The following is a 7,384-nucleotide window of genomic DNA, read 5'->3' on the forward strand; positions in this document are numbered from 1 at the left end:
GCCATCGAACTGCCGGAAAGGCCTTCCGAAGAATTAGGCCCTGAAAGAGAGAGGGAATGTCAAAGGTATACAACCCCTGGTGTGGTTAAGCCACAATGCGGGGCGTGTCCTGATTGTGCCCCCGCCTATGTCCATGGTATTTTCAATGCGTAGTTATGTATGCACGGCACGAATTTCATTGCTGCACTGGGACTGGGACGGGGGCCGAATTGCTAGGCGAGCGTAGATCATGCCAGGCAATCCTGTTGCAGATTATTCCGGACGCACTTGAAGGTGTCCGAGGGCTGTAAGGCCGAATGAGTGGTTTGTCTGAACAGGCTGCTTTGTGCCTCTGCTGCAAGGGCCGTAGTGTGCTCTTCTATACGGAACGAGCGTTCTGTGTTTCCATTTACTGTTATGACCCCGCGAGGTCCTGGCATCTTTAGCTTGAGGTATGCGTAATGCGGCACTACATTGAATTTTACAAATGTTGTCCGTCCGAGCAGTGCATGATAGCCACTGCGAAACGGGACGATGTCGAAGATTAACTCTTCACTTTGAAAGTTATCCGGTGATCCGAAGACCACTTCCAGTGTGATTGAGCCTGTGCAATGGGCCTCTACACTTGGGATGACGCCTTTGAAGGTGGTTTTGCTGGGTTTGATCCTTGAGGGATCGATACCCATTTTCGCACTATATCCTGATAAAGCAGGTTCAGGCTGCTGCCGCCGTCCATAAGGACTCGAGTGAGGTGAAATCCGTCAATGATGGGGTCTAGGACTAGTGCGGCGGATCCTCCATGACGGATGCTAGTGGGGTGGTCCCTGCGATCGAAGGTGATCAGACAAGCAGACCATGGGTTGAACTTCGGGGCGATGGGATCCATCGCGTAGATGTCCCTTAGTGCATGCTTCTGCTCCCTCTTGGGAATGTGGGTTGCGTATATCATGTTTACTGTCTTCACTTGTGGGGGAAACCCCTTCTGCCCTCCTGGGTTCGGCGGCCGTGGCTCCTCCTCGTCATCGTTATGCAGCCCTGTCCTTGTTTTTGGCATTTAACTTGCCGGCCTGCTTGAACACCTAGCACTCTCTGTTGGTGTGATTGGCTGGCTTGTCGGGGGTGCCGTGGATTTGACATGAGCGATCCAGTATGTGATCCAGACTAGACGGAGCCAGAGTATTTCTTTTGAACGTCTTTTTCCACTGACCGGATCTAGAGCCTTTGAATCCAGCGTTGACTGCCGTATCTTTGGAGTTATCGCCGTTATTGCGGCACTTTGGTCTATTACGACGCTGCCTACTGTTAACGTCTTTGGTATCCGAGGTATCCGGATTCCTTGATGTGTTGTTGCTGCAAGTCAGCCAGTTGTCCTCGCCCGCACAAAAGCGGGTCATGAGTGTTGTGAGGGCTGCCATAGATTTCGGCTTCTCTTGGCCGAGGTGGAGGCGAGCCACTCATCGTGGATGTTATGCTTAAATGCCGCTAGGGCTTCTGCATCTGGATAGTCTACAATTTGATTTTTCTTAGTTAGGAACCGTGTCCAGAATTGTCTGGCCGATTCCCCTGGCTGCTGGGTTATGTGGCTCAAGCCATCAGCATCCAGTGGACGCACATAAGTGCCCTGGAAGTTGTCAAGAAATGCGTCTTCCAGATCTTCCCAACTGCCGATGGAATCTGCTGGCAAGCTATTGAGCCAATGCCGAGCTAGTCCTTTGAGTTTTAGCGGGAGGTACTTGATGGCATGTAGATCATCACCGCGAGCCATGTGGATGTGAAAGAGGAAATCCTCAATCCATACAGCGGGATCTGTTGTGTCATCGTATGATTCGATATTTACGAGTTTGAAACCCTCCGGGAAATCATGATTCATAACTTCATCAGTGAAGCATAGGGGGTGTGCGGCATCTCTATGTCGGGCTATATCCCGACGTAGTTCGTACGAGTCTTGTTTGCTGTATTCGGCCTGGCCGGATTTACTCTCGGTGTATTCGATGCGACGATCATCGTCCCGTGTGGGTGCACGTGCCCGTGTCCCGTATATTGACCTTGTGATTTTTTCCTTACTGTCCAATATGTCTCGCGCGTCCTCTGTGTTACCCCGGGCCGTAGTATTTTTGACTGAGTGGCGACAGGGTGCGGGCTGAACTTTAGGCTGAAATGCCTTACTGACTCGGCCGCGTAGTGGCCGGTTAGCCGCATTGTACACTGGTGAATGAGGTTTCAATGCTTCCTCCTCAAGGTGAGGTAGCAACCTGCGTTTTAGGTAACTCTTGGACGGGCGCTCGAGTTCATGCTCTTCGGCCGCAAGGACTTCGGTCCACCTGTCTGCTAGCAAGTCTTGATCAGCTTGAAGCTGTTGCTTCTTTTTCTTCAGGCTATTTGGCCATAAGCCGGCGCTTGAATGTTGGAAATATGCCCTAGAGGCAATAATAAATTGATTATTATTATATTTCCTTGTTCATGATAATCGTTTATTATCCATGCTATAATTGTATTGATAGGAAACTCGGATACATGTGTGGATACATAGACAACACCATGTCCCTAGTGAGCCTCTAGTTGACTAGCTCGTTGATCAATAGATGGTTATGGTTTCCTAACCATGGACATTGGATGTCGTTGATAACGGGATCACATCATTAGGAGAATGATGTGATGGACAAGACCCAATCCTAAGCATAGCACCAGATCGTGTAGTTCGTATGCTATAGCTTTTCTAATGTCAAGTATCATTTCCTTAGACCATGAGATTGTGCAACTCCCGGATACCGTAGGAGTGCTTTGGGTGTATCAAACATCACAACGTAACTGGGTGACTATAAAGGTGCACTACAGGTATCTCCGAAAGTGTCTGTTGGGTTGGCACGAATCGAGACTGGGATTTGTCACTCCGTGTAAACGGAGAGGTATCTCTAGGCCCACTCGGTAGGACATCATCATAATGTGCACAATGTGATCAAGGAGTTGATCACGGGATGATGTGTTACGGAACGAGTAAAGAGAATTCCCAGTAACGAGATTGAACAAGGTATCGGGATACCGACGATCGAATCTCGGGCAAGTATCGTACCGATAGACAAAGGGAATTGTATACGGGATTGATTAAGTCCTTGACATCGTGGTTCATCTGATGAGATCATCGTGGAACATGTGGGAGCCAACATGGGTATCCAGATCCCGCTGTTGGTTATTGACCGGAGATCGTCTCGGTCATGTCTGCATGTCTCCCGAACCCGTAGGGTCTACACACTTAAGGTTCGATGATGCTAGGGTTATAAAGGAAGTTTGTATGTGGTTACCGAATGTTGTTCGGAGTCCCGGATGAGATCCCGGACGTCACGAGGAGTTCCGGAATGGTCCGGAGGTAAAGATTTATATATGGGAAGTCCTGTTTTGGTCACCGGAAGAGTTTCGGGGTTTATCGGTCATGTACCGGGACCACCGGGAGGGTCCCGGGGGTCCACCAAGTGGGGCCACCTGCCCCGGGGGGCCACATGGGCTGTAGGGAGTGTTCCTTGGCCTACATGGGCCAAGGGCACCAGCCCCACTAAGGCCCATGCGCCTAAGAGATGGAGAGGGGGCAAACCCTAATGGGATATGGGCCTTAGGGCCCATATTGGTGCGCCTCCCTCTCCCATCCCCTCTTGGCCGCCCCCTTGCTCCCCATCTAGGGCTGCCGCCCCCTAGGGGTGGGAACCCTAGAGGGGGCGCAGCCCCTCCCCTTCCCTATATATATGAGGCATAGGGCTGCCCGCAAGACACGCGATTCAATCTCTCGTTGGTGCAGCCCTGCATCTCTCTCTCCCTCCTCTTCTGTGGTGCTTAGCGAAGCCCTGCAGGATTGCCACGCTCCTCCACCACCACCACGCCGTTGTGCTGCTGTTGGATGGAGTCTTCCTCAACCTCTCCCTCTCTCCTTGCTGGATCAAGGCATGGGAGACGTCACCGGGCTGTACGTGTGTTGAACGCGGAGGTGCCGTGCGTTCGGCACTTGATCATCGGTGATTTGAATCACGGCGAGTACGACTCCATCAACCCCGTTCACTTGAACGCTTCCGCTTAGCGATCTACAAGGGTATGTAGATGCACTCTCCTTCCCCTCGTTGCTAGTCTCTCCATAGATAGATCTTGGTGACACGTAGGAAATTTTTTGAATTTCTGCTACGTTCCCCAACAGTGGCATCATGAGCTAGGTCTATTGCGTAGATTCTATGCACGAGTAGAACACAAAGTAGTTGTGGGCGTTGATTTTGTTCAATATGCTTGCCGTTACTAGTCTTATCTTGATTCGGCGGCATCGTGGGATGAAGCGGCCCGGACCAACCTTACACGTACTCTTACGTGAGACCGGTTCCACCGACAAACATGCACTAGTTGCATAAGGTGGCTAGCGGGTGTCTGTCTCTCCCACTTTAGTCGGATCGGATTCGATGAAAAGGGTCCTTATGAAGGGTAAATAGCAATTGGCATATCACGTTGTGGTCTTTGCGTAGGTAAGAAACGTTCTTGCTAGAAACCCATAGCAGCCACGTAAAACATGCAAACAACAATTAGAGGACGTCTAACTTGTTTTTGCAGGGTATGATATGTGATGTGATATGGCCAAAGGATGTGATGAATGATATATGTGATGTATGAGATTGATCATGTTCTTGTAATAAGAATCACGACTTGCATGTCGATGAGTATGACAACCGGCAGGAGCCATAGGAGTTGTCTTAATTTATTTATGACCTGCGTGTCAACTTAAACGTCATGTAATTACTTTACTTTATTGCGAACCGTTAGCTGTAGTAGTAGAAGTAAAAGATGACGTGACAACTTCAAGAAGACACGATGATGGAGATCATGATGATGGAGATCATGGTGTCATGCCGGTGACAAGATGATCATGGAGCCCCAAGATGGAGATCAAAGGAGCTATATGATATTGGCCATATCATGTCACTATTTGATTGCATGTGATGTTTATCATGTTTATACATCTTATTTTCTTAGAACGACGGTAGTAAATAAGATGATCCCTCATTAAAATTTCAAGAAGTGTTCTCCCCTAACTGTGCACCGTTGCTACAGTTCGTCGTTTCGAAGCACGCCATGATGATCGGGTGTGATAGATCCTTACGTTCACATACAACGGGTGTAAGACAGTTTTACACATGCAAAACACTTAGGGTTAACTTGACGAGCCTAGCATGTACAGACATGGCCTCGGAACACAGAAGACCGAAAGGTCGAGCATGAGTCGTATAGAAGATACGATCAACATGAAGATGTTCACCGACGTTGACTAGTCCGTCTCACGTGATGATCGGACACGGCCTAGTTGACTCGGATCATGTAATCACTTAGATGACTAGAGGGATGTCTATCTGAGTGGGAGTTCATAAGATGAACTTAATTATCCTGAACATAGTCAAAAGGATTTTGCAAATTATGTCGTAGCTCGCGCTTTAGTTCTACTGTTTAGATATGTTCCTAGAGAAAAATTAGTTGAAAGTTGATAGTAGCAATTATGCGGACTAGGTCCGTAAACTGAGGATTGTCCTCATTGCTTCTTAGAAGGCTTATGTCCTTAATGCACCGCTCAGTGTGCTAAACCTCGAACGTTGTGTGTGGATGTTGCGAACATCTGACATACACGTTTTGATAACTACGTGATAGTTCAGTTAAACGGTTTAGAGTTGAGGCACCGAAGACGGTTTTTGAAACGTCGCGAAAACATATGAGATGTTTCGAGGACTGAAATTGGGATTTCAGGCTCGTGCCCACGTCAAGAGGTATAAGACCTCCGACGATTTTCTTAGCCTGCAAACTAAGGAGAAAAGCTCAATTGTTGAGCTTGTGCTCGGATTATCTGAGTACAACAATCATTTGAATCAAGTGGGAGTTGATCTTCCAGATAAGATAGTGATGTTTCTCCGAAGTCATTACCACCAAGCTGCTAGAGCTTTGTGATGAACTATAATATATCGGGGACATGTATGATGATCCTTGAGATGTTCGTGATGTTTGACACCACAAAAGTAGAAATCAAGAAGGAGCATCAATTGTTGATGGTTGGTGAAACCACTAGTTTCAAGAAGGGCAAGGGCACGAAGGGATACTTCATAAAACGGCAATTCAGCTGCTGCTCTAGTGAAGAAACCCAAGGTTGAACCCAAACCCGAGACTAAGTGCTTCTGTAATAAAGGGAACAGCCACTGGAGCAGAATTACCCTAGATACTTGGTAGATTAGAAGGCTGGCAAGGTCGATAGAAGTATATTGGATATACATTATGTAAATGTGTACTTTACTAGTACTCCTAGTAGCACCAGGGTATTAGATACCGGTTCGGTTGCTAAATGTTAGTAACTCGAAATAAAAGCTACGGAATAAACGGAGACTAGCTAAAGGTGAGCTGACGATATGTGTTGGAAGTGTTTTCAAGGTTGATATGATCAAGCATCACACGCTCCCTCTACCATCGAGTTTGGTGTTTGCGTTGAGCATAGACATGATTGGATTATGTCTATCGCAATACGGTTATTCATTTAAGGAGAATAATGGTTACTCTGTTTATTTGAATAATACCTTCAATGGTCTTACACCTAAAATGAATGGTTTATTGAATCTCGATCGTAGTGATACACATGTTCATGCCAAAAGATAGTAATGATAGTACCACCTACTTGTGGCACTGCCACGTAAGTCATATCGGTATAAAACGCATGAAGAAGCTCCATGTTGATGGATCTTTGGACTCACTCGTTTTTGAAAAGTTTGGGACATGCGAACCATGTCTATTGGTATATATGCATGAAGAAACTCCATGCAAATGGACCGTTGTGTACTCGCTTGATTTTGAATCACTTGAGACATGCAAATCATACCACATGGGCAAGATGACTGAAAGCCTCGGTTTCAGTAAAATGGAACTAGAAAACAACTTGTTGGAAGTAATACATTTTGATGTGTGCAGTCCAATGAGTGCTGAGGCATGTAGTGGATATCGTTATGTTCTTACTTCACAGATGATTTGAGTAGATGTTGAGTATATTTACTTGATGAATCACGAGTCTGAATTATTGAAAGGTTCAAGTAATTTCAGGGTGAAGTTGAAGAATCGTCGTGACAAGAGGATAAAAAATCTATGATATGATCATAGAGATGAATATCTGAATTACGAGTTTGGCACGGAATTAAGACATTGTGGAAATTGTTTCACAACTAATACAGCCTGGAACACCATAGTGTGATGGTGTGTCCGAACATCATAACTGCACCCTATTGGATATGATGCATACCATGATGTCTCTTATCAAATTACCACAATAGTTTATGGGTTAGGCATTAGAGACAACCACATTCACTTTAAATAGGGCACCACGTAATTCCGATGAGATGACACCGTATGAACTATG

The sequence above is a fragment of the Triticum urartu genome, chromosome 7A (genome assembly GCF_056163025.1).
Source record: "Triticum urartu cultivar PI428250 chromosome 7A, HENAU_Tu73, whole genome shotgun sequence".
Taxonomy (NCBI): Eukaryota; Viridiplantae; Streptophyta; class Magnoliopsida; order Poales; family Poaceae; genus Triticum; species Triticum urartu.